This window comes from Lipotes vexillifer, unplaced genomic scaffold (assembly GCF_000442215.2).
Source record: "Lipotes vexillifer unplaced genomic scaffold, Lipotes_vexillifer_v1.1 scaffold1272, whole genome shotgun sequence".
In the NCBI taxonomy this organism is placed as follows: Eukaryota; Metazoa; Chordata; class Mammalia; order Artiodactyla; family Lipotidae; genus Lipotes; species Lipotes vexillifer.
The window spans coordinates 800,014-822,316 of NW_006779909.1; the positions used below are offsets into that span (position 1 = coordinate 800,014).

The following is a 22,303-nucleotide window of genomic DNA, read 5'->3' on the forward strand; positions in this document are numbered from 1 at the left end:
AAAAAAAAAAAAGATAAATTGGAGTTCATCAAAGTATAAAACTTCTGTGCTTTAAAGGACACTATCAAGAAAGTAAAAATACAACCCACAGAACGGGAGAAAAATTGTATAAATCTGATAAAGTCTAGTATTCAGAATATATAAAGAACTCTTACAATTTAAAAAAAGAGTACATAACTCAATTTAAAAATGAACAAAGGATTTGAAAAGATGTACATCAGTAGTCATCAGGTAAATGCAAATCAAACCCAGAGTGAGATACCACCTCACACCCACCAGGACAGCTATAATCAAAGAGACTGACAATAAAAAGTCTGGCAAGGATGTCAAGACACTGGAACCCTCCTATAGTACTGGTGGGATTGTGAAAGGGTTCAGCTACTTTGTAAAACACTAGCAGTTACTCAAAAAGCTAAAGATAGGGTTACCTTATGACCTAGCAATTCCACTCCCATATATCTACCTAATGAAAACATCTGTCCACTTAAAAATTTGTACATGATTGTTCACAGCAACATTACTCATAACAGCAAAAAGTGGAGACAACTCAAATGTCCATAAACTGATGAATATATAAACCAGATGTGGCATATCTATACAATGGAGTATTATTCAGCAATAAAAAAGAATAAAATGCTGTTAAGTACTATCAATACAACATGGGTGAACTTTGAAAACATTATGTTAACTGACAAAAGGCCATACAGTCATCCCTTGGTTTCCGTGGGGGATTGGTTCCAGGACCCCTAGGAAACATCAAAATCTGTGAGTGCTCAAGTCCCTTATATAAAACAGTGTAGAATGTGCATATAACCTACACACACCCTCCTGTTTAATTTAAATCATCTCTAGATTACTTATAATAACCTAAGACAATGTAAATGCTATGTAAATAGTTGCCAGCACATGACAAAGTCAACTTTTGCTTTTTGGAACTTTCTGGAATTTTTTTTCCAAGTATTTTCTACCAGCGGTTGGTCGAATCATGGATGGGGAACCGGCAGATTCAGAGGGCCAACTACATATTATGTGATTCCAGTCATACGAAATGTCCACAACAGGCAAATCCATAGAGACAGAAAGCAGATTCTTTGCTTCCCGAAGAGGAGAGCAATGTGGAGTGATAGTCAATGACGGATACAGGGTTTCATTTCAGGGTGATAAAAACATCCTGGAAATAGATAGTGGTGATGGCTGTACAACTTTATGAATATACTAAATGCAACTGGATTTTACACTTTAAAGGGGTGAATTTATAGTATGTTAATTATATCTCATTTTGGGACGGGGAGGGATGCAAACACCCTCAATGCGCAAGTTCAGGAATAGATAAGGAACAGCCAAAGAGGGAATTCATGAATTTGAAGATGGCTCAGCTAATAAGGAGGGTTTGTTTGAATAGGGGTTGGAGATTTGCCAACAAAACAGTATCTTAAATTTGGGGCTTCTTTATATTCTCCTCTGTACTATACCTTGCCTCCTAGTCCTGTCAGGTAAGGAGCAATCTTACCCTTTTTGGTTAGAGTACCTGGCACAGCAATTCAGGCATGGAATGAATATTTGTTTGTTTGTTTGGGGAGGAAACTAATATTTCTCTAGGTAAATGCAATAGCTGTGTGTGTGTGTGTGTGTGTGTGTGTGTGTGTGTGTGTGTGCGTTCCTATAACATCAAATAGTTGGCAGTAAGTAGAAAAGGACAAAGTTCAGGGTGGAAAAAGAAAAAAGGTAGGCTGAATAATGTCATCCCCTCCCCTCAAAAGATATCTCCATCCTAATCCCTAGAAACTTATATGGGCAATAAAACAGCAACTATGATTAGGTTAAAGTCTTGAGATGGGGAGAGATGCTGATGTTCTGGGTGGACCCTAAATGTAATCACAATTTGTCTTTGTAAGAGGAAGCAGAGAGAGATTTGACTGAAGAGGAGAGGGTAATGTGAGCAGAGATGAGAGTGATTCACTTTGAAGACGGAGAAAGGGGCCACAAACCAAGGAATACAGGCAGTCACTAAAAGCTGAAAAAGTCAGGAACGCAGATTCTCCCCTAGAGCTTTCAAGAGGAATCAGCCCTGCCAACTTGATAGCCCAGTAAGACTTCTTGCAGACATCTGGCTTCCAAAATAGTTAAGAGAGTAAATCTGTGTTAAGTCACCAAGTTTGCAGTAATTTATTACAGCAGCAACAGAAAACTAATACAAAAGGTAAGCAGAAGAGGAATAATTCCGCCTTGAGAGAAACAAAGGAAACTCATACCAAAACATACAAGGGCATTAGAATTACTTCCCAGTTTGGCGTGAGAACCGCCTCCCAGTTTGCAGAGGAGAACACTAAGGAGCTTTGGATGAGAGGGTTGATGAAGTCAGGTGGGTGCAAACAAAACGGGTTGTCATGTTCAGAAAGAGGCTACCCTGAACACAATTAAAGCAGGAGAACCATGTGTGTTAGAAAGCAGGATTTGGAAAAACTTGTAATGTGCAAGGAATCCCCTTTGTTCATTCATTATATATAAAATATATGTATGTATTGAGCATTTACTATATGTCAGGTCCTGTACTTAATGACATTCATAATGGTTCTCAGGACTTTTCCTATCAGAAGCATTTACACAATGACACCAGGAAACAGGTACTAACACACCTGTCTAAACTGGCGAGCTATCTAAACACTATCATGTAAAAGCACTTGTGTTTTTGTCACTGCAGTTGTGTAGTAAAGTGGATTACCTTTATTTACTCGGATTACCTTTATTTACTCGGCTCTGACCTCTCATTTCAGTGCTCTTTGTCTTGGCCTGTTTGCAGGTATTTTAAGCAGTTAAAATCCAAGGTCAAACACCACTTCACTATCTGTTCATGTTTTGTGTTCTCTGTCTTGAATATAATTGCTCTGCCTTTGGCTTGGTTCTCCCTAGAGCCAAGGTTCAGTTGCAGTTCTTTCTCTGGAAAGCAAATATACTACAGAATTTTTGAACTAGAGGTTAAACATCATCCAGTCCAACTCCTCAATTTACAGATGTCAGAAGTGAGATTCAGTTGGTTCTAATGACTCTTCTATGCCCTCAGCCCGGGAACGGCAGGGCCAGGGCTAGAACCCAGGCCTCCCATCTCCCAGTCCGAGGACTCTCTCACAGGCTGTCGACTTTTAAGCCCAGAGTTCTAAGTCTGAGGGCTTGGTTTCATATTTTAATTAAATCCCCAAGTTATTATCATATGAAAAATCTAGCAACCTTATCTCTTTAAAGAATCAGACTTTCAGCTTATAACCAATACAAACTACGCGTAATGAAGACAAGTCATATTACCAACACAAGTCAAATCGACTTTTTTTACATTTGCATCACACATATTTAAAGTGGCTGATTTTGGGCTACTGAACAGATAAACTTTTTTTTTAAGTTTAAATAAACTGAATTTAAAAATTTTAAATCTAAGCCTCAATATTAATAAAAAGGAAATGCAAACTACAACAATGAAGATAGCATATTTCACCTATCATATAGAAAAGTGTTTTTTTCTCTCTCTCTCTCTCTGTTTCCAGAGTAGGAAGAAATGGGCAATCTTCACACAAGAATGATGAAAGTAAATAAAACTTCTCTAGAGAGCAGTTTGGATGTGTGTAGCAATGTCTTTAAAATGTGCAAGCAACCCTTCAACTTAGCCATTTCACTTCTAAATATTTCTTAAGCACACACACACAAAAAGACTTATGAGTAACCTAGGACAGCAACAGACTGGAAATAACTTAAATGTTCAACAATGGGTGATTGTTAATTATGATACATCCATGCATTGTAATAAAGTATAAGATCAGTAAAAACCACCTACTAGAAGAACATTTAATATCAGAAATTTCCATGATGAATTAAGCAACAAAAAGTAGGTCATAAAATAAGATGATGATGACAATAATGCTAACATGAAAGTACAGGTGCTTATACAGACACACACACAAAGATTATAAAGACATACAAAATGTTAAGGATGGTTTTTGTCCCCCTTGGGCTTTTTAGTATTTAAGCATTTTCTAAAATATATAGATTTTTTTTTTTCTTGGACAGAAGAAAAATCTAATCAGTGTATTTTAAAACTCGTGTTCCCTTTAACCTTTCCCAACTCCTACATACATACACTTTTCATTCATGGACTCACTACAACCCTGAGACTCCCCAGGGGCTTCCCTGCTGTGATCCCCTGCAGGTGATCTGGACAATCCTGCAGGCCTTCCTCCCACACCAGGAAAACCAATGAAAACCAGAACAGAAAGCCCCTCTCCTGGGATGCCACATCACATCCTGGCTGTTCCAGGCAGTGAGACCCACACTTGGCTGTGAATGATCTTGGGCACTGCTCTCAGGCTCCTGGTCTTAACTCAAATTCCCCATGTTGGGACTTCCCTGGCGGTCCAGTGGTTAAGCTCAGTGCTTCCACTGCAGGGGGCGCTGGTTCCATCCCTGGTCGGGGAACTAAGATCCTGCATGCAGCGCGGTGGGGCCAAAACAAACGAACAAAAAATTCCCCATGTTTCCTCAAACCCCAACTGAGTTCAGAACCCTCCCCCCACCCCGCCGAAACCCTGAAAACTCCAAGTCTGCCCAAGCTTGCCCTCTAGTACTCTGTAATCTCTAGGGCAGTGCTTTTCAAACTGAGAGTTGAGATGTGTTAATGGACGGAGAAAATCAATTCAGTGGGTCCTGGCCAAAATCTTCTTAAACAGGATAAAAGTCCCTCCTCCTGTGGAGGGGAATCAGGCTCCCTGCACTCACCTGCTTTGACTGCCTTCCTCTGGGAACTCACGTAAGTCAGTCCACTATAGGCTACAGCTACTTCTGAGTTGCTACTGGTCTAGAAAGGTATTTACGACACTTTGTTGAGTAAACACAATGTCTGACATTACCTTATTTCTGTAAATAAACAGAATAAATAAATATATTAAGAGAGAATACTGGAAGTACAGGAAAGCATTCAACAAAATGTTTAACATAGTTATCTCTTGGTATATAGGGTTGTGAGAACTTATTTTCTCTTTTCGTCATTTTAAAAATTTTCCAATGCTCAACATCGCTAAGAATTAGAGAAATGCAAACCAAAACTACAATGAGGGACTCCCCTGGCGCCACAGTGGTTAAGAATCCGCCTGTCAATGCAGGGGACACGGGTTCGAGCCCTGGTCCAGGAAGATCCCACATGCCGCCGACCAACTAAGCCCGTGCATCACAACTACTGAGCCTGCGCTCTAGAGCTCGTGAGCCACAACTACTGAGCCTGCGTACCACAACTACTGAAGCCCAAGTGCCTAGAGCCTCTGTTCCGTAACAAGAGAAGCCACCGCAATGAGAAGCCCACTTGCCACAACTAGAGAAAGCCCGTGTGCAGCAACGAAGACCCAACACAGCCATAAGTAAATAAATAATTTTATTTTTAAAAACCTCACACCAGTCAGAATGGCCATCATCAAAAAGTCTACAAACAATAAATGCTGGAGGGGGTATGGAGAAAATGGAACCCTCCTACCCTGTTGGTGGGAATGTAAATCAGCACAGCCATTATGGAGAACAGTATAGAGGTTCCTTAAAAAACTACAAATAGAGTTACCATACGATCCAGCAATCCTACTCCTGGGCATAGACCCAGAGAAAATCATAATTCTGAAAGATTCATGCATCCCAATGTTCACTGCAGCACTGTTTACAATAGCTAAGACATGGAAGCAACCTAAATGTCCATCTACAGAGGAATGGATAAAGAAGATGTGGTACATATATACAATGGAATACTACTGAGCCATAAAAAAGAATGAAATGCCATTTGCAGCAACATGGATGGACCTAGAGATTATCACACTAAGTGAAGTCAGACAAATATCATATATCACTTATATGTGGAATCTTAAAAAAATGGTACAAATGAACTTATTTACAAAACAGAAACAGACTCAGACCTAGAAAACAAACTTATGGTTACCGAAAGGGAAAGGTGGAGGGGCGGGATAAATTAGGAGTTTGGGATTAATATATACACACTACTATATATAAAATAGATAATCAACAAGGACCTACTATACAGCACAGGGAACTCTATGGGAAAAGATTCTGAAAAAGAATGGATATATATATATGTATAACTGATTCACTTTGCTGTACACCTGAATCTAACACAACATTGTAGATCAACTATACTTCAATATAAAATAAAAATTAAAAAATTTCTATATTAAACATATATTACTTGCATGATTTTTAAAGCATTGTTATTATTTCTGTATTATTATTACTCTTTCTATATGAAGTGCTCTCCTAGGGCCTTCACATTACCTGTAATTACTGGGTTCAAATAATGGATAAAAGAGGAGATATGAGACAGATGTCAGCATCGTTTGATGCAGAATCTTTTAGGCCTCTAAGACCATGTTACTAAAAGCCATGGTGTGGAGAACAGGAGAGTGGACAACACCTAAATAAGTGATCACCCGAGTGATGACCAGGTGACTCGAAAGCCTGGTGGGAGGAAAGAACACAGACAGAAGGCAGATAAACCTAGGCTCAAACTGCAACTCCGCGGTGACAAGTTACTTTGTAGTTTCAAGCCTCAATATTCTCATCTGTGAAATGGGGATGATATGATGACCCTTTCAAAGTATATCCCATTTGAAGTGGAGAATTTCTAGTAAATTCAGTACACAGTGAGTGGCATGGAGTAGGACTACAAACAAAACCAATGTCTTTCATCACTGAGAATAGGGGAAGTCGAGGAGGGAAGGGCAAAAGAAATAATCATATTTGCCTGCTACTGTTTAAACTTTTTAAACGGCAATTTCTTAAGAAAGGGAGGAAATGCCCCCCCTGTGAATGGGAGGGAAGGAAAGGCAGGAGAGCCAGGGGCGGGCAAGCAGCACAGGGCCCAGCACATGGACAGCCCTGGAGGCCTTAATTACACCCTCTTGGCCTTGGCCTTGGTCTGCACAGGTTCCACCAAGTTCTCTGGAAAATGCTTTATAGGGGCTTCCTGAGGACAGTTATTACCCAGTCTCACCCCTAAGCCCAAAGTGATTCCACAAATATCTGAGCTTCTACCACTGATGGAGCACTGTCCTCATACACAGAGGAGAGGAGGGAGATGAAACAGAGTTTAGTTTCAAAGGTCTGACGAAGTTATACACACACGCCAAGATAGAATGAGTAATCTGGGACACAAGCTTCACCAGGGAGATGTAAGAGCTACAGGAACGCGTGCCTCCTGCTGGGAAACGAGGGAAGCTTCCTGGGAAAGAGGGCAACTCTGCTGTACCCGAAAGTCAGAATGGGGTTTTAGCAGGTTCTCCACAGAGGGATCCTCATTCCAGAGAGGGCACAGCACGAACAATGAGTGACCCAAAGGCAAAGGGTGTGTCTCGGCAGGAGCAGCCCACTCGGGCCAACACGGGACACCTACTGAGGAGCAAGACTACCACCAACGACAATCACATCAGTAACCAACCATTAATCATGGGTATTATAAGGAGCAGTGAAAGAAAACGTGGAGGACTCCAATGTCAGGGTGACCTTCTGGACTAGCGGGGATGCGCTGAGCACAGGGGGGTGATGTGATTAGAGCTGTGCTTCTGTGAGATTAATGTGGCCACTATGCAGGAGTCAAATTTGCAGGGAGAGAGACTTCCAGCCAGAGGTCGGGAGACTATTGCAATGGTCCAGACTCTGACGGTCAGGGTTAGAGAGGAGACTGCAGTCACACAAGGAAACTACAAGATGCAAACAAAAATAAATAAGGATGCAATCTGACGAGTAATTTCCAGGATAATTTAACTCTAGTCTTAACACAAGCACAAATATCTATATGAAAAATGGGGAAAGGTCAGCTCTAGCTACTGACTTCTTACTTTGGTGCTCAATGGATGCCACTCCACACTCCACCAAAGAACAGCATCCTGTCCTGAAAAAAGCCTTGAAAGGCAGAACAGTGTTCCCAAAACATGAAAAAGGAAAATCCGGAACTCCCATTTGCCATGCAAGCCTCGGAATCAATTCAGAGCAGTATATACTTCCAACCCTTGACGGAGGGCTGTGACCACACTTAATGACAAAATTATAAACTCCAGAGAATTTCTTTCCCCTGAAATAGTTTCCCATCTCCAGAGAACTATTCATGTCTAAAGTTCCTGATCAGGCCTAGGCCTGGCCCGGAGGCCCCAAGTCATCTTAGATTTCTTGCCTTACGTGACAGGAGACAGAGCAGCTGAGGTGAACGTTTCCTACCACCAAGAGTAGCCACTAAAGAATGTCAGCTGGAGATTTCAACAAGCAAATCTTACTTAACAATCAGGAAAGGGGAAGTACAAAGGGGAGGGGGAAAGAATGGAAAACAAGCCGCATAAAATAAATGATGGTTTTAATGCTTTGGACTAGGGGATCAATAACACTGGAAAGAGAGGTGGAAAGCACAGAAGGGTGGGAACCACGTTCTAGGTCCAGGGAAGGATGTTTCAAGGAACGCATTACGCAGACACGCTGCAGGCCGAGGGACCATCATGCATGCCCTCTGGACAAGGCAGAAATGCACCCTCCTTCCCGCCAGAAAAAGCCCAGGTGACATGCCCAGCAGAGGTCTCGGCGTATTCACAGCAGCCACCTCTATTCTGGGGGTGGCTAGCTCATTCGTAGCACCCAGGAAGGGTGAGCTAAGAAGACAGCTTTCTCCTAGAGAGTATTAGTAAGAATTAAGCCAAGTGAAAGAGAAGCGCTTTCCCTCAACTACCTGACAGCCCTTTAGAAAGCTCTGGAGAGGAGAGGTACGATGGTGGTGAAAAATGAGCAGGACCACACTTGTGAATTTTCCAAGGAAATTTACTTCTCCAAGAAACCAAACTTTAAAATCTTAAGCATTTTAAAGGAAGAATTTCCTCAAAATATATTAGACTGAACCATAAGCAATCAGCATTTTTGTAGGTCAAAAACAGTCGAATATTAACAATTTCATGTGACTGAATCGTACTACACGCCTTCCAACTTTTTCTACAGCAGAGACAGGCAAATTTTTTCTTAACAGACCAGACTGTAAGTATTTTAGGCTCTGAGGGCCAAAAGGCAAAACAGATTATGTAGGTAACCATTCAAAAACATGAAAACCATTGTTAGGCCCTACAAAAAGAGGCATGGGCTAGATCTGGCCCATGGGCCACCCTTTGCCAATCTCTGTCTTACAGTATGACAAGGGTAAACTTTTTCTGATAATGTTCACTATAAAAATGGCTGACTTTACAGTAATACAGTGATGCCCTTGGAGGATACGAAAGTCTATCAGTAAAAGCCACTGCTCCCATCCCAGCCAGCTCTAACGCTGGTGGTTGGTCTGAGCCCCCAGTCTGCTGTTAGCACTCCCTTCCGCTGCTCCTTCTACCGATCTGGCTTATTTTAACTTTTTTGTGTGTGTGTGTGTGTTACGTGGGCCTCTCACTGTTGTGGCCTCTCCCGTGGCGGAGCACAGGCTCCGGACGCGCAGGCTCAGCGGCCATGGCTCACGGGCCCAGCCGCCCCGCGGCATGTGGGATCTTCCGGACCGGGGCACGAACCCGCGTCCCCTGCATCAGCAAGCGGACTCTCAACCACTGCGCCACCAGGGATGGCTTATTTTAGAAGCAGTTGTCTGCGGGAGGGTTTGAGGATGGTTCTAACTTTTCTACGAAGAAAAAAGAAAAAGAAATGTACAAGGAAATGGGGCTTAACGGTAACTGTGAATAACCATTAACTACAGAAAGGATAGGGGAGCAAAGGCACTCTGAGGAATTACCCCAAACACACCCCTGATTTGAATTCAGAATTCCAGAGGCCCAAAGGGCAGCAACAAAAACAGGTAAATACCTAAACAGCTGGCCCAAGGCTGAAAGACAAAAGAGAGCAAAAAATAAGTTTGAGACAGACTATGCTTTATAGAAATAAGAGAGATCATTAAATGGGCAATAACCATTTTTCTCCTAAGTTATCAGGGTAGAGCCAAATAGGAAAAGGCTGCATTTGTAGCCACTCCCAAAAGACTACTGTTGGGAAAACTTAACTGTCGTGAGACACAGAAAGTCATCAGAGAATCAACAGCTTCCTCCTATGGAGAATGTTAAGAAATTAGAGTCGGGGGCTTCCCTGGTGGCGCAGTGGTTGAGAGTCCGCCTGCCGATGCAGGGGACACGGGTTCGTGCCCCGGTCCGGGAGGATCCCACGTGCCGCGGAACAGCTGGGCCCGTGAGCCACGGCAGCTAAGCCTGTGCGTCCGGAGCCTGTGCTCCGCAACGGGAGAGGCCACAACAGTGAGAGGCCCAAGTACCGCAAAAAAAAAAAAAAAAGAAAAAAACGAAATTAGAGTCGGGGACTCTCTCGCCAACATGTATTCAACAATGACATACCCTGAGGACCTCTTCTGGGTCCATGAATTTTTTTATTGCAAAAGAATTTTTTAAATCACTGGGAAATGTTTATAATTTATGGCATTGCTATTGTTTCAAATGTTATATATTGTGATGAAAAAGGAGAACTTAAACAAACAAAAAAACCTGCATGTGAGTGGATGCGCTGAAACAGAAAAGGCAGATTGCTGATATACACTTCTGGTCTGTCTTATAGGGCCACTGAATTATAAAAATCCTAATTTAGATAACATTTCTCATCATTCAATATTAAAAACTTACCCTAGAGCAGATCCATTCTCCTGCATTTCTAAACACTGTCATGTATATCTTATAAACCTTCACCAGTTCAGTAGCCTGCAATATTCTACACTGAAAATTAAAGGAAAAAAAAAAGAGAGAGAGACAAATCCCATACATACATGAGCTGCCTGGATAACAGTGAGCCTCTGGGTACCGTCTGCCCATAGCGACCAGTCAGCACATTATCAGGGGCCCCGGCAGTTTCCAAGTACTCAGGAAAGACTGAGATGTTTAAGCTGTGGTACAGGGAGGGGGAGACAAAAAGAAAGTAGAAATAAAAAAACAGATTCAGGATAATGATTGCATATTTTCATTCAAATGCTACTGATGACCACAAATTTCCAGATAACCAGGTTTATGAATTATTCACAGTCACATCCGAGATGAAGTCTCCCTGTCACTGTTGGCAGGCCCAGAGCACGTTGATGATTATTAGCATGTGGCCCCTATACTAAGTGTGACAGAAGTGCACATTGCTGCAAATCTATCCATCAGGGCTGGCCCTCACTGGCCCTCTTTATTTATTTGGCCATGCCACGTGGCATGTGGGATCTTAGTTCCCTGACCAGGGATCAAACTGCACTCCCTGCATTAGAAGGGCAGAGTCTTAACCACTGGACCGCCACTGGCCCTCTTTAGAGGAGCAGACAACCCCACCCACGCTGACGCTTTTTCATCTCACTCTTCCTTAACGTCAAGGAATAGCACTAGCCTGGTTCTTTGTTGTGACATCTAAACTGATATGCTGTAAAAAAAAAAAAAAAAAAAAAAAAAACTCTACAAGCTTGAAAGGAAAAACTAAATTTTCTACAATGGGTAGCAAAGACATCAAATTAATTTTTTTTTAACTTTTCATTGAAGTAGAACATAAATACAGAAAAGGACACATACCACACACGGACAGCTCAGTGAATCTTCCTACACTGAACACACCAGATCAAAACCCAGAGCATTATCAGTACCCCAGAAACCCCCTTCGTGCCCCCTCCTAAAGGTACTACTACACATAGATTACTTTTGCCCTTTTTTGTAGACATCAAATTGATTTATTGTCCTTATCCAGTCTTCACTTAAAAAACATACGTTGAACGCCTCCTATATGTGAAGACATAAGGCACTGTCTCTGTCTTTAAGGAAAGCAAAGTCTAGTGGGACCAAGAAATACACACAGCTGACCCCAAAGGGCAGTGGGATGAGCACAATGACTGAGATTCATGGCAAGCAGCCCAGAAATGGAGAAGTCAGGGAAGGCTTCCAAGTACCAGGGGTGCCTGACATGTCCTCAGGCTGGGCAGGACTTAGCCAAGCGGGGACTGGGAAACAAGACAACGGAAAAGGCAGGAGTAAGAAAAGCTGCCTGATGTATTGTGTTGCTGGACTCTCTAGAGTGAGGCCAGGAAAGAAGCTGGAGCCTGACTGTAACCTTGTACACATATTCGAGAACTTCAGTTGCAGACAGCCACTGATGGATCAGAGCTGGGTTTCAGATGCATGACTCTCTCTCTGGATGGATTCAAAGAGGGCAGAGTAGCGGCAGGGAGACCAGTTAGGCTGGAGAGGAGGGTGAAGATTAGGGCAGTGGAGGTAGGTGGGGAAGGAAAAGGAGAGAAGAATTAGTACTTGGGAAACATCCAGACACTAAAAGCAGAGCAACACGGTACCTGACTACATGTGGGTGGATGGCAGTGACAAATGAGGTAGCGAATACTAGTGAATTAACAAGTTTAATAAGGAAGACAACAGGTTTAGTTTGGTGCATTAGAACTTGAGATGTAGAAGACTCGAGTGAGGACAACCAGATATTCTTGAGAGTGAGGCTTGGGGAAGAAACCTGAGCAAAACGTAAAGGCACAGAAGTGGTCACTACATAGAAAGTAGCAGAAATTAGATGAGCGGGTGATATCACTGAAGGGACATGGGTAGAGGGAGAAGACTGGAGGATTAGGGCCAAAAGCACAACCGTAGAGACAATGACAGAACTGGCAGAGGAAAAAGATCTTCTGAAAAGGACCAAGGAAGAAAGGCAGAGAGGTACCGTGGAATACAATGAGATGAATAAAGATAAGAAATGAAAACTATAGCTTTGGCTTTGACACTTAAGCAGTCACTGGCCACCTTGACTGAAGGTGGTTTCACTGAAGTGGTAGAGGCAGCGATAACAGAGCAAGTGAAGGAAGAGAAAGGAGAACGAACAGTTGTTGAAAGGCACTGGTGCTAATTAATGGAAGTCCGTATTGACAGCAGTAGAGGCAGAAAGGTTGAGAGTTCAAGAGGGAGGAGGTAAGGATGGAATAAAATCCCGAAGGAGGTGGGGGAAAAGGGTCAGGAGTACAAACGAAGGGCCTGACCTTGAAGAGGAAGGGGTAATTCACAACCCTCTTATATTAGAAGTATATTAGACTTAGAGGAGTGAAAACAAATCTGGTTATAGTAAGTTTGTAGGTAACAGCACTACGATATTAGAGGTAATAGACTAAATGACATCAGCATTGTAGGTAAATAGCTGCCATGGTTCTTTGCTAGGAATAAGTTGACACATAAATGGTTTGATGACATAGATCTTGAAAATCTTGGTTTCTGGCATGCTACCCTGTTACAAGTAGTCTGACCCTGTTTTAAGGTAGATAAACATATACGCCAGTACATATCAAGGTGCGAAGCGGCATTTGCGAGATAGGCACACCCACAGTAGAACTTATTAGTAGTACCCAAAAAATAGCATACAAGCAAAAGATTCAGAAGAACACTCTTCTTATAATGATCTTTGTTCCCCGGTGCCAACCTTTCCAAAGGTTTACATATAGTTTCATTTAAATGAAACCACTACCCACTATCGTACAAGGCCTCTTAAGATGCTTCCATTCAAAGATTCTTTCTAGCATGACTAACCAAATGAGAATGAAGAGTCAGGCATCTTAAAGAAAAGGCAAAAAGGAGAGTGGAGCTGGCAGCGGCACCTGCCCGCGATTTCCTAGCGAAACGTCCCTTAAGACAGCAGCGCAGTCATCATCCTCCATCTCCTGCCCACTCTTTCGCCTCAGATTTTGGTGAATCCGGAAGTGGGTGGAGTGACCTAGCTCTTGGAAAGCACTCCAACGATGCCAAAAGTAGCAAGGCTCATTAGAAAATCTAATGCAATGGAAAACACCTTGAAAAGCAGATTTTCTGTTCTCTAGGCAGCCTTTGTGATCTCACAAGCTCTGAGGCTGCTCCAGGGTTGTTTGTCTATTCTGGTCACATGAACATGTCTCCAGGCCATCTTTGGAAGATGACAGAATTTTAGAATTCTAGATAAACACATCATTATCATCCTTGAAGTCAGCCAGGACTGAGATGGTTCCAGAGCCATCAGATGACTACTGACTGCGCCATTCGTCTTTGTGTCCCTGGGGCACAGGAGACAGGGCAAGCGGTCCATAAATATGGAATCAATCGATAAACCAATACATAAGCGAAGAGTTCTCACAACGAGGAGGTAAAGAGGCCAATTAAATGGTGAGAACAGAATTAGTCTTTCTATTCCTTCCTTTCCCACCCTAACTGACTCAGAGCCAAGCCGCAAATCGCATTCAACTGCATTTACTTTCCTCTTCACAGAAGAACGTCTCTGTGAACTCATAAATAAATATTGTGTGTTAAGAGAAATCAGAAATCATGAAATTATGAAAAACAGGATGTCTCTTAAGTGGGAAAATACGTAGGTGCGAACATTTTGAGCGTACAAAGAAACAGAAATTGCCCACTTTACATCTATCTGCCTTCTTTGTTACCCTTTGATGTGAAGGACAGACCCATTATTACTTTAACAGCAGGGTGCCTCTCCTCCCAGCCGCGCATTCACACAGCAACCCACTCAGCTTCAACCCACTGGGCAACAGATCCTAATGAGATAATCAAGTCTCGCTCCCTTAAAAAGTCTGATCCTAAGATATATTTATATTATGCATCATCTCATTTCTTTTATAACGCATAAGCTCTAAGGTATCACTGAGCACACTGAACACACTTTACACATGACAAGAAGCGCACTGTAGTATTGTTTGGAAACAACTTTAAGGATAAAGTTCCCGAAACTGAGAAATAGTGGGGCTGTTGTACTATGTGACATTTTTCTGAACTGTTAAAAAAATAACTCAGTCCTGAAACATCCAATCTGTTTCTGCCCATCTGAACAGCAATATATGGAGAAGGAAACAGATCTCTGAGACTGCCATCCTTTTTCCTATTCTTGATTAAGAATCTAGGAGACCAAGATGAACAATACACCATTCACTTGAATGCAAGCCACCAAGGGGAGGAAAGGAATATTTATGCCAGTGCACAAAGTGTTTAGTGTGCAACTTTTTAATTACTATATTTATGGTATTACCATAATATATTCACTAACACAAATGCTCTACAGGGACATTAACCCTCAACAAATACATCAATGCTTCCCTCCTGTCCTCCAAATTCTTATTATGCTGACATGGGGCAAAAATGCCAAGAATTCTCTCCGAAATAAACATTTCATGTCAACAATCACTTGTTCAACTATCTCCCTTTCTAACTGTTTTATAACATAACAACTCTACTTAAGTATTTGCTATTAACCTAAAAGACAAATTTGTAAGCAAAATATTTTTTAAAGGGCTTTGTTTAATGTACCATCTTTTTTGATATGAAAGCTGTTCCAAGCTACTAAAAAAGTTGATTATGTTCTAAATAACATATTCTGTAACTCATCAAATTATAAGTCTCTGCATCACTCTGCACTTATACTACTATATAATTTCTGCTTTTTAGAAACCTCAAGGGGTAAGGCATTGAGGATGATGAAGAGTTTCAAAATGGCTGAAGGATGACCCACCTAAGTAATAAAATGGGTTTAATTTCAACCATACTGGATTTTTTTTTTTCTTTTCTAAAAGGTAATGTCTTCTCGGAGAATCCAGAATGTGATTAGGCTTTGGTGACACAGGATCATCAATATGACTATCAATTATCATGTTCTGTCAGAACATGAGAACACTATCTCTGAGGAAAAGAAGCCGGTCCAGTGGATACTAGGCAGATGTTGAGTTTCTACCACCATGATGAGAGCTAGATGGGGAGTTCCCACCAAAGCAACAGGACACTCTGAGAATCAAAGGGAAGAGATTGATGAAATTCAAACACCAAGGAAAAGGAGAGCCAAAGGTGAAATCGAAGTCACAGATCCAGATCTAGAGCCAAGTGGAGTCAGGATGTGAGTGGAAGATGAATGGATGGGATAGAGGAACAGGGCGTAGGACTGGCTTTATGTGTGTGCTGCCGGTAACCAGACTGACCTTGCCTAGAGTGGCCAGTGGCAAGACAACCTTTCCAGGCACAGAGGGATGTCTGTTCCTCTACTCAAAGGTTGCTGACTGCTATATTTTGGGAGATATTTTTGCCTACCCTTCATAGTTTGGTTACGTCCTCTTCCTTACTGTCAAGAGTTGAGTCTCACTGCTTTTAGAATATCAACCTTTCCCTTCTTCAAGTCAGCTATGATTTTGGAAACCAAATAAAACTAAAAAGCATAAGAGAATTAAAACTTAAAATACCAAGCTCCAGATAAGTTCTGAAGGACACAGTACACAGACTCTGAACCCATACTGGGGCAGCTGAGATGTCTTTTTTGTTTATTCCTTGGTTCTTACAGAATTCAAATCATACTCCTTAAGTAGGACTCGCACGAAGTCATTTAGTACAGACACAGCCAAACCTAAAACATGCCCTGGGGTGTTATTATTATTATTATTATTTTTACTATCTATCTATCTATCTATCTATCTATCTATCTACCTATCTATTTATTGCAGTACGCGGGCCTCTCACTGCTGTGGCCTCTCCCACTGCAGAGCACAGGCTCCAGACGCGCAGGCTCAGCGGCCATGGCTCACGGGCCCAGCCGCTCCGCGGCATGTGGGATCTTCCCGGACCGGGACACGAACCAATTATTTTTAAGTGACTGCGGTTATATTTCAAGGACTTCTTTTAGAGAAACCCAATAAGTTGAATATCCAGGAACACAACCGAACCAACTGCTCTGATGTGAAGTACCTGGGGAAATGTGGGAATAAACTCAAAAGCTGGAGAAGGGAGGGCTTTGTCACTGGATAAGTAAGCGGCTGTGGGCAAGTCAATTAGCCTTCTACTCCCATCTGTGATATGGGTTAATGATACCTACCTTGCAAAGGTATGAAGAACAAATGAAAGGCTCAGACGATACCAACAATTGTAAATCAGACCTTAATTAAGTGGAAACGCACTACATAACCCCCTATGACACACAGATCTTTATTTAGAGCTGAGAAAGTCATCTGCCTAGTGGTTCCCATCCAGCTCTCACCACCTCATATGATAAGATCCTCTTCCCAAATGATTTTTGACAACTTTCCTTTTGGTTAATAAATAAAATGTTTTCAACTTAACTGTTAAATAGGAAGTACAAGTATTACTGTAATTTCAGGTAAAAAAACCAGAATGTAAAGCTTCCCCCCATTATGATATTCCCACTTTGTTTCTTCCTCAACTTTTTCTTATTCAAATGATTTCTTTTCCCTTTTTCCCATTTTTCTTTTCTGAATCCTTGCTTTCTCATTGTAAGTTATGCCCTTGCAATAATAGTAACTACCAGCTTTATGTTATTTAGCAGTTTACAAGACACTTTCATATACAATACCTTACTTCCCTTAAAGTACTTTTACTTTCTTCCCTTTATTTTTACCTTGCTCCACTTTCCAAAACACAAATAGGACTTCCTAAAATCAGCAAAGAAGCAATTTTTCTCCTTCCGACTGCCAACACATTACACAATACTTGGCAGAGTTGTCTAAAGCAAGTTAGACTATATAGAGTATCCTAAATCCTGACGCATCCAATTCTTCTTGCAGATTATTTTTTTCTCCCCTGGTGATGATCCTTTGAAGTTAAAATACAGTGAAAATTATGTAAATGTACCACCATGTGAAAATAAGACAGGAAAATCTCTTTAAGAATCATCAAAAATAGTAAATGAAAAATAAAAGGGAAAGATGAGGTAAAAAGATTTACAAAGAGAAAAAGAAAAAGCACAAAGTTGATGTTGTTTTAGCTTCCAGGAAAATCTCCATAGTCTGCCTCACCAGACCTATTTTTTTCCAAGCTCTGCATTAAATAATCTGATTATTAAATCTGTGAAAACCACAAGGGATGAGCCCATCTCATTAAAAAAAAGATGATCTTTTCAGTTATGATCATGAGAAAGAGCATCTATTTCTGGTTTTAAGGACAGAAGTACTTCCTGTTTCTTGCTCAGAGGCAGCGACACTTCTAGTAAGCTTTAGCACAGCACAGATGCCTGGCACCCTTTACCTACCATGATGGAAACAGGGACCTTCAAATAGAAATGTTTCCTCTCAGAAGCTCTACATACTCTCAACCTTGACCAATAAAGAACATGAGGTGTCTGAAACAGGAAAATATTAATTCTACCATATGAAGGTAAACATTATTTAAAAAAAAAAAAAAAAGGATTCTGTAATCTCTAGGGTGGGAATCAGATCAGATTCCCCTATATTCATTCAAACCCTACAGGACACAAAAAGCTTTAAAGTTTGAATTGGCTTTCCCTTTGCTTTACAATGGTTGAATTAGGCCCATAGTAATTTTACAGTAATTCTTGACATACCTTAATACATTAAACATTATTTAAAAAATCAGTTGTTAAAACTGGAGAACTAATAAAATTTAAGGAAAAAGTTGAAAGAGAGGTCATATTTGGTCCTGATTCTGCTGTGGTGTTTACATGTTCAATAATGTAAGCCTTTGGCACATTATGAAATCTTCTGCATTTTACAAGAGATATTCTGAGATTTTATCCTAGGAATGAGAAAGATATCATGGTCTGACATTCTTCTATAGAATCTAAAGAGATGCTTCATGGAAACTCAGTATCCTACAGAATACACCTGGGACTACCACATAAAACGGTACTCAGAAAACAATGTTTTTCCAGCTTGGACACAACTCAAGTCAAACTAGTAGGGAATCTAAGAAAGACTGACCCAACTGGGATTATGGCCATGGAAAACCTGAAGGGATGGAAGTCATTTCTCTGAAATGTTGTAAATTGTGTGCGTTATTCTTGTGACTGGATTTGAGGTCAGACTTGGAATTTATACCTAAGAAATAACTGACCCTTTTTCCTATTATGTACTCAAATCAAGGAAGGATGACAACTAGTTCAATTTAGACAGTGAGAGTAACAATCTCTGAATGAAACTGAAAAGTATAGTAAATGGAATCCATCCTAGAGTAACCAAATTAACTCTTCTTTAATGGACCAGACAACCATGCATCCAAATGGAAAGACCAAATCTCAAAAGTTCACGATTAAGGATTTTCAGCATCAAGTGGTGGATTATAATCATGTGCTTAACTGCATTCCCTCCACTAAATGACACCAAATAAGAGGAAGAGATAAACTCACAAGAAGAAAGAGAATGGAAAGAGAGAAAAATAATGGAAAAAAATTTTGGAAAATGGGAAGCAGATGGGAAAATGACGAGTGAATTTTCAGAGCAGGGACAGACAAAACTGAAATGCCTACTAGCAGAACTGACAGGAAGAAGACAGACAATATGGGGCACAAACGCTTCAGAAAGTACAAAGTCCAGCTCCATCTAAAGTGGGGCACGAATGGAGAAGGAAGTGCAGAGATGGCATTGAAAACCGGAGAACTGCTTGCAAGACATTTTAAGGAGTAAACCTCCAGATCTGTCCTTAGCCATGAAGCTTGTCAACTCTCTCCTTCCGCCTGAGAAGGTCTGGACTCAGGGACACTAGGAAGAGTGACTGGGTGGAGGTACCATTCTGAAACAGAGGACTGAGTCAAAGTGTACACTGAGTGGAGAGACCCACAGCCCCTCCCTTGCTGGGTTTCTAACCAGCCGAAGAGAAGAGATCTACAGTTACCAAAACTAGGGAGAAAGGGGGCTTCTGAAAACAGAAAATCATCCTATGGCAAGTAAGGTCACCAGGTGACATGAGAGAGCCCTGTCAGCTTGTTTATGCACAAAGAGCCTCCACATAAATAAAAATGGACAGCAAATGATCACCAGACATGGGATGAAGAGCCTAACGTGACAGACAGGAACTTTAGGAGAAAGGAGAGTCAGTCAATGCTGGGAGCAGGGACAAAACTTCATACACATTATTAAAAAGATACTTGCATCCATAAAGCAAAACAAGAACAGGATGCTGTAAAATAGAAATATTATTAGAACAAGAGCTACTAGAAATTAATATTATGATCACAGAAATTAAAAATCCTTAGAAGGGTTAGAAGATAATAGAGATTTAAATGTTCCCCAAGAGTAGAACAAAAAAATAGAAGGATAGAGATCAGGGACTTTTTTTTTTTTTTTAACAATAAGTAAGTTGGAGGAAAAATACAAAAGTTCCAGCATCTGACAAATAAGAGTTTCAGAAAAGAGAAAACAGTGGGAAGAAAATTATCCTCCACCACCTGCCGCAAAAATCATCACAATGGATGGAAAAAGTTACACACCAAGGCACATTATGCTGAAACCTCAGAACATTAGGGGATGAAAAATAAAAGACTCTAAAAGCTCCCCCGCTACACCCCTCCGAAAAAAAGTCACATATAAAGTAACCAGAATCAGAAAAGCATCCAACAATAGCAAAATTGGAAGCGCAAGAAAATGAAGCAGGGACTCCAAAACTCTCAGGGAAAATAATTTCCCACTTTAAATTCTGTATCAATCATATGTGAGGAGAGACTAAGTGATATTTGCACACATGCCAGATCTCCAGAAAATTACATCATACACACTCTTCTTTCTCAAGAAGCAACTGGGCAATGTGCCTCCCCCAAAAGAAAGAGGAAACCAGGAGAGATGCTATTCAGTAAACAGGTCAATCAAGAACTCCTAACATGGTAGTAAAAGAAAATTCCGGGTCAACAGCTGTGCCTAAGGCCTCAAGAGCAAACAGTCCAGAAGGGAGCAGGCAGCAGAAGGCTCCCGGAAAAACGTCACACACACCACAGACACACACAAAAGAACTGAGAGCCAAGCCGTTGTGCTTGACCGTATTTGAGAATTTGGGGATGAATAAGTAGCACATAAATAGAATAGGAAGTCAAAAGAAAAAAAAGATTTTTTTAATATGCTGAACAAGAAAGAAAATAAAATCACAGTACACTGCATAACTCAGCTGTGAAAAATATTTATGGTGAAAATAAATCGAGATATAACTATCTCAGAGAGTGAGAGGCAGGTATTTATAAGGGAGGGAGAGTAAAAGAGAGCTAACCCCTTATATTCCTTAATAGAAATTCAATGTTTAATGTCTAAAAAAGAAAAAAAGAAAAATTTCAAGAAACATCATTATAAAGATAATTAGCTACATGGAAGTAAATATCAGAAGAAGAGCTCGCTGAATTGAAAGTAGTTGCCTCTGAGAAATGGGAAATGACGATGCAAATAAGCAGGCAGCGACTTGTAAGCTACATATATCTATTACCAAATAAAAAAACATTTTTAAGAGGGTAGAAATTTATGAATAAAATATATAAACCATCTATAAATCATCTAAGACAAACTGATAATGTGAAGTTTCATTTTATACTATAAATTTAAAAAAAAAACAGATAAATCTTAATCTGCTCCTCCTAGTTAATCAAGTTGTTAAAATTCCATTTAATGCATTTTATCTTAAAGTAGTAAGGAGCACACGGTGAGAGGTCAATTATACCTAAGTTGTCAAGTGACACCTCTAGCCTTAGTTAACACGTGATGAAAGGGTTCCTGGATACCAATGCACAAGAGGGAATCCGCCATCTCTGTTATCATAGAGTGGTCAACTACAGCTTCAAACAGATAAACATGTTGGCCACTACCCACCTACCAGAGCCCAGATGGTGGTTTCTTATAGTGAAGATTTGTCCTTATAGACGGAAGAAGGATGGAGACTATTCAGCATCTGAACCCCCTTCCTATATTTGGGAAATTTCTCATCATATGAGTATTGATGAGAGACACACCTTTCAACACAGAGACAAAAATGGCTGGACACTCACCTTGCCAGACTCCCTTGAAGCTAAGGCATGGGACCTAGTCTTGGCCTGACCTGCTTCTAAAGCTGGAGACAGGGGCAGGAGGAACTTACTGTGGGTGAGGGCAATGGCAACAACATCTAGTGCCCAGAGGCAGCAAAGGCTGAGGTGACAGAGTTGGTAGCAAGTGTCTGGTCCCAATGGTGTGGTCAGTGTGAACCAGCACGATCCTGTGTTCAGTGACAGGGTCCACCCTGCACAGAACTAATCATAGCATATGACCTTGGCTATGAATCTGGCTGTGTAGTCTCTAATTGCTCCTGACCTTTTCCTAACTTTTAGCAGTTCTAGAAACCACCCAACAGCATCTTCTCCATAAATTACTTCTCTGCATAAAGCATTCAGCCAGTCTCCATTGCTTCTGTCTCAGAACCCTGCCTGATACATTGCCCCAGGATACACAGGGGGAGATAGGAGGCCATCTCCTGAAGTTAAGAATGAAACATTTATGTTCCTTATGATACCAAAGCAGAATCAAGGACATTTTTCC

General features: G+C 41.0%; 1 protein-coding gene across 2 annotated transcripts in view; it reads right to left on the reverse strand.

Moving 5' to 3' along the window:
* APBB2 (amyloid beta precursor protein binding family B member 2) overlaps positions 1–22,303 on the reverse strand; it is a 384,765-nt gene that overhangs the window by 230,817 nt on the left and 131,645 nt on the right. For both annotated transcript variants that reach the window (XM_007453040.1, XM_007453039.1), the window contains one exon: positions 10,808–10,924. The gene's annotated coding sequence lies outside the window, so the exon portion shown is untranslated. The remainder of the gene's footprint in view (positions 1–10,807; positions 10,925–22,303) is intronic.